The sequence below is a fragment of the Anolis carolinensis genome, chromosome 1 (genome assembly GCF_035594765.1).
Source record: "Anolis carolinensis isolate JA03-04 chromosome 1, rAnoCar3.1.pri, whole genome shotgun sequence".
In the NCBI taxonomy this organism is placed as follows: Eukaryota; Metazoa; Chordata; class Lepidosauria; order Squamata; family Dactyloidae; genus Anolis; species Anolis carolinensis.
Genome location: NC_085841.1, coordinates 4,640,126 through 4,652,437, shown reverse-complemented (window position 1 = coordinate 4,652,437; position 12,312 = coordinate 4,640,126).

The following is a 12,312-nucleotide window of genomic DNA, read 5'->3' as shown; positions in this document are numbered from 1 at the left end:
TCATGAAAATAGTATTTTTCTTAAAGAATATGTTGCTTGTATTTTAAAATGATTGGTTCCCATCTTTTACTCCACACCAGTGTTGTCCTAAAACACCTCATTTGTACCAGCAATGCAGAAGAGATTTGGGCATTATTAGGGTCACGTTACTGTGAAAGGAAATATTCAACATGAACAATTTATTATAACAGTGGAGGTGCCTGATGTTTTACACAAACTTTCCTCTTCCTTGTTAACCACTCGTATTTCTGCCCTGCTCCACGTCTTTGAGTTTCTTTCTATATGTAAATGTAATCTAGGAATTGCAGTGAAATTGAAAAGCCAGCCCTTAAGGCAAACCTACTCCACTGGCGCTAAAGCGGATATGGAACTTCCAAGTGAATTAGACTTTGACTCTAGGCTAGCGGGCCATGCTATAAACAGTTTTGAATTTTCCAGAACTTTTTATCAAGCAAAAATAAGGCCAAAGGTGTGGACATGGTTTATCTTCAAGCCATATAATTTGCATCTAGTCATTGGCTTAACGCACAAAGTGGGCAGAGGTTACAGATACTCAAATTAGGCTCTACCAGTTCCTAGATCTACCAGCTCTTTTGTCTGCAGCTTCTCCCCAGGATTTGAGTTCCTGTTCAGCCATGGATATGCATTGGGTGACCATGGGCAAATCATCCACTTCAAATTAAAACTGGGGTTTTCAACCTGGGTCCCCAGATGTTTGGCCTTCAACTCCCAGAAATCCTAACAGCTAGTAAACTGGCTGGGATTTCTGGGAGTTGTAGACCAAAAACATATGGGATCCACTGCCTAAAAAGGCAGTGGCAAATCTCCCCTGAACAAATTAGACCAAGAAAACCCTATGGTAAGAGTCTCCAAAGGGTTGCCATACATTGGAAATTACTTGAAGGACTCTCTCCAGCTATTTTCTACTATTAAGGAACTTAAGGATGGAAATGGTCCTTGGTAATCATTGTTCTTATATTTTCAAAATGGGAGATCAGACCTTCCTCTGGGTGGTTTTGATCAACCATTAGTCCTAGGTACAATCTTAATGCCATCTCATGGAATAGAGCTGGGTATCAATGAAATATATAAAGGCCATTTTGCAGCATCCAGTGATTCACTTGCTGACACTTGTTGCCATTTTGATGAAATTGGAAGTGATTTCTAGTCACTTTGCATGCATTTTCCCACCATTGTGAACTCTTTGGTGGTGGTTTCTTGCCCAAACTACGGAAAAGGGGAATTAGCACACCAGTCTCTGGAAGTGAAACCCCCTTTATTTTTAATATTGTCTTGTGGGACTTACATGGAGTCTCCATTTTTGCTCTGTTTGCCATTTTGCCTGCTTGAGATTTCTGGATAACTGGAAAGTTTACATGGGACTTTGCAACCTTTGTTGACCTAATTAATGTCAGGTCCCTGGCTGCTGGGCACCAAAAACCTTACACGGAGGCCAATCTCTAATATCTTTATTAAGGAAATATATAAAAGCAATAAAAACAAGTGAAGAATATAGTTCAGAAGCAGACCTTTCAAATGAGGTCAAATATAGTCCAAAAATGTATTGTCCAATAAATGATATTAGAGTTCAAAGTTTTAATCCACTTGACCGAAACACACACTTTTGCCAAGCGATAGTGTGGGGAAATGTCAGAGTCTTAGAAGTCCAATGAAGCTTGACAACAAGGCTGGAAATAAACTTGGTACTTGACTAGGTCCGTGACTAGAAACAAGGCAAAATGTGAAGCGTGGAACAAGGTCCGTGGTTAAACAGCAAGGCAAGGCAAAGGCTTGAATGCTTGATCCGGGAAGCAAGGAACTGGGGTTACAAAGTCCACACACGATCTCTCTCCTGAAGCTGATCAATTGACTCCGCAAAGAATCTCCCGCGTCAAACACCTATATTGGGTCTCGTTTTCCCGCCAACAGAACTCTTTCCCTAGAGAACAAGAAGCGAAACCCAACTGTCCAGATGCAAGACTCCTTAGAATTTCCCAAGGGAAGCAGGCCTAATCAGCCTGTTGTTTGGCAGCGATCCATAAACTCCTCCGATTTGCTTCTCTGACTCCTCTGTCTCTAGAATAAGATTCTTTCCTGGGAAACGGAGGGGAGTAATGCCCAGGGCCTGTTTTACTGAATTCTTGAGGGCAAACATCAACATCCGGCAGGTGAAGGGACTCCGGCTCTTGTTGAACCGGCGAAAACCCCATGTTTTCATCTTCATCTGCCACAATAGTACTAGGAACAGGACTACAAGGCCCATGAGGCATCACAATTAAACATGAATTAATAGGGGAACTAGGAGTTCGGTGAGGTCATGTTTTGTTCTAATGCAGTATGGATGTATTTATGCATGTTCTTCTACCTCATTTATTTGCTTTCTTTGGGTTTGGCTCACCAACTATCCTGCAAAACGTCTTGCTTGCTCCTTAAATTTGAACCAGGAGAAGTATTACCCAGAGGGAGCCAATAGAAAGTGGTTAATTGCAAACTTTGACCAATATGTAAGGCAGGGGTCCCCAAACTACGGCCCGCGGGCCACATGCGGCCCCCTGAAGGCATTTATCCGGCCCGCACCCTCCTCCAAGGAAGGTGCGTGCCGCTACCGCCTTTCCTGCCTTCTCCCTCCCTGCATAAGCCTTGGAGCCTTTCCTTCTTTCTCCCGCTCCCTGCACAAGCCTTTGAGCTCCCTCTCGCTGCCTTGGAGCCTTGCCTTTCCTGCCTTTCCTCCCTCTGCTGCACGAGCCTTGAGCCTTTCCCCACCTCCTCTCTCATCCAGTGCCTTTCCCCGCCTCCTCCCTCGCCCGGTGCCTTTCCCCACCTCCTCCTTCTCCCAGTGCCTTTCCCCGCCTCCTCTCTCACCCAGTGCCTTTGCCTGCCTCCTCCCTCGCCCGGTGCCTTTCCCAGCCTCCTCTCTCGCCCGGTGCCTTTCCCAGCCTCCTCTCTCGCCCGGTGCCTTTCCCCGCCTCCTCTCTCGCCCGGTGCCTTTCCCAGCCTCCTCCCTCGCCCGGTGTCTTTCCCCGCCTCCTCTCTCGCCCGGTGCCTTTCCCAGCCTCCTCCCTCGCCCGGTGCCTTTCCCCGCCTCCTCTCTCACCCAGTGCCTTTCCCTGCCTCTTCCCTCGCCCGGTGCCTTTCCCAGCCTCCTCTCTTGCCCGGTGCCTTTCCCCGGCTCCTCTCTCGCCCGGTGTCAGGACCCAGGCTGCAAAGGCACCAATAACCAAACACAGAGGCCAGAATCTATCTAATATCTTTATTGAAGGAATATATAAAGTTAATAAAAGCAAGTATATGAAATAGTCCAAAAGCAGACCTTTCAGGAAAGGTCTAAATTAGTCCAAAAAAGCGATGTCCAATATGAAATATTAAGGTTCAAAGTTGTAATCCAATAACCGAAACACTCACTTTGCCAGGCAAGGTGAGGGGAGATGACAAGGTCCTTTAGTCCATAAACTTGAGCAAGGCTAGGAAATAACTTGATACTTGAAACAAGGCTTAAAACGTGGAACAAGGTAACAAGGAACAAGAACAAGGTCCGTGGAAAAACTTGGTAAAATCCGTGATACAAGGCAATGTTTAGTCCTGGGAAACAAGCAAGGTCCGTAGGTAAACAAAGGCAGAAACAGGAGCGAAGGCTGGAAAGCAGGGCAAGGCTTGAGCAGGAGCGAGGCTTGAAACGGAGCGCGCTGTCCAGACACAACTCGCTCCGGAGGTTGACGAATTGACTCCGCGAAGTTACTTCGCGGGTAAATCACCTATATAGAGTCTAACTTTCCCGCCGAAGCAGTTCTCTGGGAACCAGAAACGAAAGCTAATCTTTGAGACCAGATGTTTGACTCCTTAAGGATTCTCACGAAAAAGCAGACTTAATTGGCTGAATTCTTGGCTGCTATCCTCGCACTCCTGCGCGAAGCAGCTTCCAAACCTCTCTGTTGTTTACAAAACTCATGGCGGGAGAACACAGGGGAAGTGGGCTCCGGATTTGTTTGACATACTTCTGGGTCACAACTCTCTTGCAGGTGCAAGGTTCCCAGATCTGCCTGGGAAAGATCTGGCTGGGAAGATTCCAGTTCAGACTGGGAAGGTAAAAAACCCCAGTTTTCTTCATCATCAGGCATTACAGTGTCATAAGCAGGACTACAAGGCCCATGAGTCATCACACTATCCCCCTCCTCAGGGCCCCTCCCAAACTGGGACTCTCTCCCCGAAGCGCGAGGCCGCGGTTTGGTGGGATAGGTCTGATGAAAGCGACGGGTTAGATCAGGAGCGTGAACTGTGGAGGCGTCTTCCCAAGAGCGCTCCTCAGGGCCAAAACCCACCCAGTCAATGAGATATTGCAGGCGGCGGCGGTGAAAGCGAGAATCTAAAATGTCCTCAACCTCGAACTCCTCCTCCCCATTCATCAAAACAGGAGGGGGAGCCGGTTGGTCTGTATCAGGACGCACACCATCCGCCGGAAGGAGCAGGGAACGGTGAAACACTGGGTGGATGCGCATTGAACGCGGAAGTTGGAGTTTGAAAGTCACGGGGTTTAATTGCGCCACCACTGGATAAGGGCCAATGAAACGGGCATCTAACTTCCGGCAAGGGCGGTGGGAGGGCAGAAAGCGAGTGGACAGGAAAACCCGATCTCCTACCTTGATTTCGGGGCCCGGCTGGCGATGTTTGTCAGCGTGGCGTTTATAGTCCTCCTTGGCTTGGTCCAGTTGCTGGAGCAAAAGTTGTTGTACCGCTGTGAGTTCCTGCAGCCAATCCTCTGCTGCGGGAACTTCTGAAGTTTCAATGACAGGGGGAAAGAAACGTGGGTGGAAGCCGTAGTTTGCAAAGAACGGCGTTTCTTTTGTAGAAGCTTGAACTCCATTGTTATAAGCAAACTCTGACAGTGGTAACAGAGAAGCCCAATTGTCCTGTTGGTAGTTTACATAACAGCGAAGATACTGCTCCAAGGTGGCATTGGTGCGCTCCGTTTGCCCATCTGTTTGAGGATGATGAGCTGAAGATAAGCGAGAGTCTATGCCCAATAGTTTTTGTAGTGCCTTCCAAAAACGAGAGGTGAATTGAGATCCACGGTCTGAGACTAAACTCTTGGGCAATCCATGTAGTCTGAAAACATGTTGAAGGAATAGATCTGCAGTCTCTTTGGCCGTGGGGAGACCTTCACAGGGTATGAAATGGGCTAACTTGGTGAAAAGGTCCACCACCACTAGGATCGTGGTGAATCCACAGGAAGGTGGTAGGTCAGTGATGAAATCCGCAGAAATTATTTCCCATGGGCGAGATGGGGTAGGAAGGGGATGTAGAAGCCCTGAGGGTTTCTCCCTTCTTATCTTGGAGCGCTGGCATACTGGGCAGGTGTTGACATATTTTTCCACATCTTTGCGGATCTTGGGCCACCAAAAATCCCTTAGGATCAGATGCATGGTTTTAAATAGTCCGAAATGCCCTGCTGGTTTGCAGTCATGACACAGACGAAGCGCTTTTTCCCTGCCCGGTCCGGGTGGGATATAAACATGATTTCTATAGCAAAGCAGTCCATCTTTAAGCGAAAAGGGAAAATGCAGACCTTGACGAAGTTGGTCCTGCGCCCAGGCATCTGCTTGCTGACTAGCCCTGATTTCTTGAGCACAGATGGGTCCTGGAGTAGAGGAAGTTGAACCAATGGGAGTGGATTTGGTGTTCCCCACTGTGAGCGTGGCAAAGTTCTCGGGTTGTAGTAGTTGGGATTCAAAGGTCTCCTTGCGTCCTGCAGCGTATTCCGATTTACGTGACAGGGCGTCTGCTTGCTTGGTTTGGGCTGGGGTCACATAATGGATCTGGAAGTTGAAACGTTCAAAGAATAAAGCCCAACGTTGCTGCCTCTGATTTAGTTTGCGGGCAGTTCTTAGATGTTCTAGATTTCGATGATCAGTGTGGACTTCAATGGGAAATTTGGCCCCTTCTAGCCAATGTCTCCAAGTTTCAAAGGCTGCCTTTATGGCCAGTAGTTCCTTTTCCCAAATGGTGTAATTTCTCTCTGGTGTGGTTAGTTGACGGGAGTAAAAGGCACAGGGATGAAGGTGGTCTCCCACCGGTTGTAAGAGTACAGCCCCAATTGCCACATCCGAGGCGTCCGCTTGCACAACAAAAGGGGTTCCAGGATCTGGGTGCTGTAGAATTGGCTGGGACGTGAATAATTTCTTTAGTTGCTGGAACCCTTTCTCTGCTTGATCAGTCCAGCGGAAGGGCTGTTTTCCACGGATGCAGCTAGTGATTGGGTCAGACCAGCGGGCAAAATCTGGAATGAACTTGCGGTAATAGTTCGCGAACCCCAAGAAACGCTGCACCTCTTTCTTGTTAGTTGGCGCCCGCCATTCCAATACTGCTGAAACCTTGGCTGGATCCATGGAGAGCCCTAGAGGCGAGATACGGTAACCAAGGAAATCTACCTCTTGTAGATCGAAAGCGCATTTTTCCAACTTGGCATAAAGTCCATGATCTCGCAAACGTTGTAACACCATTTTGACGTGGTTCTCATGTTCTGATTGTGATCTAGAAAACACCAAAAAATCGTCCAGGTAGATTATCAAGAACCGATCTAGATAGTCCTGAAAAATATCATTGACAAAATGCTGGAACGTTGCGGGGGCTCCGCATAATCCATAATTCATAACTCGGGACTCGAATAATCCGAATTTAGTCTGAAAGGCAGTCTTCCACTCGTCCCCTTCTCTGATGCGAACTAGATTATAAGCCCCTCGAAGATCCAGCTTGGTGTAGACCTTGGCTCCTCGAAGTCGGTCCAGTAGATCCGAGATTAAGGGCAGGGGATAACTGTTCCGCTTGGTGATATTGTTCAATGCTCTGTAGTCCACCACCAAGCGTAATTCCCCTGACTTCTTCTTCACAAACATCACTGGGGAGGCGGCTGGGGATTGAGAGGGTCTGATGAATCCCTTGCGAAGGTTTGTCTCTATGAATTCCCTGAGAGCTTCTTGCTCCGGTTCAGTCAGGGAGTATAGGTGCCCTCGCGGGATCGGGGCCCCCTCCACCAAGTCAATGGCACAGTCATAAGGTCTATGTGGGGGTAATTTCTCGGCTTCTTTTTCATTGAATACATCCCAATACTCGGAGTACTTCTTGGGCAGGGTGATGATGGGCTCGGTCTCTGTGGCATGGCAGACCTTGGCTACGAGGCAATGGTTTTGGCAGTACTTTGAAGCAAACTGTAGTTCTCTGTTGGACCAGGAGATGCTTGGGTCGTGAAGAGTCAGCCACGGGATTCCCAAAATCACAGGGAAATGGGGAACCTCGGTAACAAAGAAAGAAATCTCTTCCATATGTTCCCTTATCCACATCCTGGTGGGTTCTGACCACTGGCTTACGGGCCCCGTCTTGAGGGGGCGGCCGTCTATGGCTTGCACCACACGGGCATTCTTGAAGTCATGATATTGTAATCCCAGAGAGTCGGCATACTCTCTGTCAATGAAGTTGTTGGTGGCTCCGGAGTCTATCATGGCGTGGATCATGACGGGTCCCCTTTTTGCTGACCATAAGGTGACCACTAGAAGGAACAGGACCCCGGTTGGCGGCTCTTGAATGGGTTTTCTGACCGGGTTGGCGAGCCTCTCTACGCCCGGTCGTTGGCTTCCCCCGCCGGCTGTGTGCCAGCCGCCTCAGACGCCTTCGTCTCCGTGGAGGACGCCGCCGCAAGACGGGCGGCGGGCTTCCCTTTGGCTGGACACTCTCTGGCGAAGTGGCCCCCATTTCCGCAATACCAGCAGAGATTTAAGCGTTGGCGACGGGCCTTCTCGGCGGCATCTAACCTGGGTCGCACGTTGCCCAACTGCATCGGCACCTCCTCGCTCCCTCTGGGGTATGGGGTTGGTGGTGGGGGTCTCCACACTGGACGCGGCTGGACGCTGGCGGGAGTGGGGGGTTTTGCCCCAGCTCTACCGCTCTGACCACGTACCCATTGTTTCCTGTTGGCAATCAAGACTTCAGCCCGTAAACATTGGTCAATGAGTGCTTCGAGGGACTGGGGAGGGTCCACCTTGGAGATTTCTTCCAGCATTTCAATGTTGAGACCCTCTCGAAATTGTCCCCTGAGGGCTACATCGTTCCAGCCGGTGCTGTGGGCCAGCACTCGGAACTCAGCTATGTACTGAGACATGGGTCTGTCTCCTTGAAAGAGGCGCCGGAGTTTATGGCCGGCTGCCTCCAAATTGTCCTCGATTCCCCAGGTCTCCTTAAGGTGATCCAAGAAGCGTTGCGCTGTTCTTAGGTGGGAAGAGGCTTGATCGAATAGGGCCGTCGCCCAGCTGGCCGCTGGTCCGTCTAGAAGGCTGTAAACCCACGCCACCTTGATGTCTTCTTGGGGAAACTCGGCGGCACGGGCCTCTAGGTAAGCCTGGCACTGGCGGCGGAAAACTTGGACCTTGGAAGCTTCTCCAGAAAACTTAGTTGGCAACGCCATGGCCGGGAGGCGGACTCCGCGCTCCCTCAATCCTTTTATTTCTCCATCCTGCGCGTTGAGTCTGTCACGGATGCGATCCACTTCATCTTTGCTGATGGTGTAGCTGAGCGGCTGCCCAGCCGGCGCGGCTCCGGTCGACATTCTGGCCTTGGTTAATTGGTGCTTATGGGTGGCGGAGTCAAACTGTCAGGACCCAGGCTGCAAAGGCACCAATAACCAAACACAGAGGCCAGAATCTATCTAATATCTTTATTGAAGGAATATATAAAGTTAATAAAAGCAAGTATATGAAATAGTCCAAAAGCAGACCTTTCAGGAAAGGTCTAAATTAGTCCAAAAAAGCGATGTCCAATATGAAATATTAAGGTTCAAAGTTGTAATCCAATAACCGAAACACTCACTTTGCCAGGCAAGGTGAGGGGAGATGACAAGGTCCTTTAGTCCATAAACTTGAGCAAGGCTAGGAAATAACTTGATACTTGAAACAAGGCTTAAAACGTGGAACAAGGTAACAAGGAACAAGAACAAGGTCCGTGGAAAAACTTGGTAAAATCCGTGATACAAGGCAATGTTTAGTCCTGGGAAACAAGCAAGGTCCGTAGGTAAACAAAGGCAGAAACAGGAGCGAAGGCTGGAAAGCAGGGCAAGGCTTGAGCAGGAGCGAGGCTTGAAACGGAGCGCGCTGTCCAGACACAACTCGCTCCGGAGGTTGACGAATTGACTCCGCGAAGTTACTTCGCGGGTAAATCACCTATATAGAGTCTAACTTTCCCGCCGAAGCAGTTCTCTGGGAACCAGAAACGAAAGCTAATCTTTGAGACCAGATGTTTGACTCCTTAAGGATTCTCACGAAAAAGCAGACTTAATTGGCTGAATTCTTGGCTGCTATCCTCGCACTCCTGCGCGAAGCAGCTTCCAAACCTCTCTGTTGTTTACAAAACTCATGGCGGGAGAACACAGGGGAAGTGGGCTCCGGATTTGTTTGACATACTTCTGGGTCACAACTCTCTTGCAGGTGCAAGGTTCCCAGATCTGCCTGGGAAAGATCTGGCTGGGAAGATTCCAGTTCAGACTGGGAAGGTAAAAAACCCCAGTTTTCTTCATCATCAGGCATTACAGTGTCATAAGCAGGACTACAAGGCCCATGAGTCATCACACCCGGTGCCTTTCCCCGCCTCCTTCTCCCAGTGCTTGCCTTGCAAAGCTTTGCTGGCTTCTCCCTCCCTGCATAAGCCTTGGAGCCTTTCCTTCTTTTCCCCTCTCGCTGCACAAGCCTTTGAGCTTTGGCTTTAGAGACTTTCCTCCCTCTGCTGCATGAGCCTTGAGCCCTTTCTTCCCTCTGCTTCACCAGCCTTGAGCCTTTCCCCGCCTCCTCCCTCGTGTGATGCCTTTCCCAGCCTCCTTCTTCGCCCGGTGCTTGCCTTGCAAAGCTTTGTTTTGTGTTTATAAAGGTATTTTAGTTATTATTTAATTTTTAATAATTAAGGGGGTGTTTTGCTTGTGCTATTGCTGCACAAAGGCAGAAGCTGGTTGGACTACATTGCCCAAAGGGTCTCTTCCAACCCTCTTCGTTATTTTTATTTGCATTATTTTTATTATTATTATTATTATTATTATTATTATTATTATTATTATTATTATTAACATTGAGGCTGGGTGGCCATCTATCAGGGGAGCTTTGCTTGTGCTTTTGGTGCACAAAGGCAGAAGGGGGTTGGACTGCATTGCCCAAGGGGTCTCTTCCAACCCTCTTCATTATTTTTATTTGTATTATTATTATTATTAACATTGAGGCTGGGTGGCCATCTGTCAGGGGAGCTTTGCTTGTGTTTTTGGTGCACAAAGGCAGAAGGGGGTTGGACTAAATTGCCCAAGGGATCTCTTCCAACCCTCTTCATTATTTTTATTATTATTATTATTATTATTATTATTATTATTATTATTATTATTAATATTGAGGCTGGGTGGCCATCTGTCAGGAGTGCTTTGCTTGTGCTTTTGGTGGACAAAGGCAGGAGGGGGCTAGACTAAATGGCCCAAGTGGTCTCTTCCAACCCTCTTTATTATTTATATGATGATGATGATTTATATTATTAACATTGAGGCTGTATTTGTTCCTGTTTAGGTTTTTTTTTACTTCAAAATAAGATATGTGCAGTGTGCATAGGAATTTGTTCACAGTTTTTTTTTTAAAAAAACTATAGACTGGCCCCCTAATGGTCTGAGGGACCGTGAACTGGCCCCCTGTTTAAAAAGTTTGGGGACCCCTGATGTAAGGCATGTCCGGACTCTATAGGCAGGTCTGCACTGAAAATCTCAATATACAGAACTGTCGTACCTCAGGTTAGCTTCACCTTGCTAAAGACACCAGACTGCACACAGAACATAGTCTTTTGTAGTTTATTAATAGGCAGTAAAATAGTTCCTAAAAGGTAAAAGTTCAGTTCCAAAATATAGTTACAAAACAAGGCTGTAATCATCAAATCCATAGAAGCATAGGTATGAAACAGGGTCCTTTCAAAGGAAGCCAAAGTCCCAGCAACTAGAATATATCCAGGCTACAAGGTAATACAGGAACGCAGACTTGATACGGGAAAGCAGACTTGGTTCTTGACTCTAGCTAAGAAGTTGCTTTTGACAAAGACCTCTCTTTCAGCAACTGTTTTAATAACATAACATGAAGGCATTTCTTTGCCCTTTGACCTCCCTCTTATTTGGTATTTTGAGGCTTCTACGCAACCCCCGAAATTCCAGCCAACTGGTGCCAAGGCCACTGAGCTCATTAGTGTTATCAGAGCTACTCTCCCCTTCTGCTTCTTGCACCTGAAAACCATCATCAGAAACAACCTCATTTCTTCCCATGGGAAAAACTCCCTGTTCGTCATCTCCCACAGCAGGAACACTCTGCACCTGAATCCCATAATTCCCATCAGTCATCTTGAAATTCATCCTGAATCTGAATCCCATCATTAATCCCATCATTATGCACTTGCATCCCAGAATCCTCATCAGAGTCACACAAAGGCAAAGGATGAGTCACAACAAGAGCCCACTTTCAAACTGGTATCACAACCATGCCTTTTCCAAATACAGTAGAGTCTCTGTTATGATTGAGCCTCATGGCTCTGTTACTGACAGACGTGGGCGTAAGACTCCTCGAGAGTCAGATACTCTCGAGGAGCGAGAAAGAAAAAGACTGCGAGACATTTTTGCAGCACCATCTGACGAAGAGTCTTTTGAGGGGTTTACGGAGAGAATGGAGGAGGGGCTGGTTAGCTCGGAGGAGGATGAGATGGATTGGACTCGGGTAAGGGAGGAATTGGGTGCCACTGGTCATGATGGGATAGAAGATGAATGGGGACTTTCAGGACTAGACCCATGGCTTAGCTGGAGGGATGGGACGGGATCCACAGCTGGAGATGCTGTGGGGCGTAGTCAGAGGTGTTCCAGCTCTGATGAGGAAAGTGATGAGGAAACGCCCGGGTTAAGGAGGACAGCTGACAGTGATGAGGATTTGTAACTGGCATAAAATGGGGCTTGGGAGCAATTGCAAATTGCGTTGGGCAAGGTAATCTGGACAAACGCTTGGGATCTGTGTGGGACGCTTTCCTGAAGACTGGTGTGTTTTCCTGTGCTGAGACCTTGACCTTCCGTCGTCTTCTTGACGGACGCCATCTCCTGCTTTGAAAACTCGGATTGAACTGACCACGGCTTGTCTACCCCCTTCTGGACTTGGAAACTACAAACGTCTACTTCTGGCTTTGAACCACGGAAAGGAACTGGGTCTACTCTTCTGCTACAATCCTTGGCTGATCTGTTCGTGTTGGAAATCCTGTCTGCTGTGTGTGTGGGAGCGACGCAAG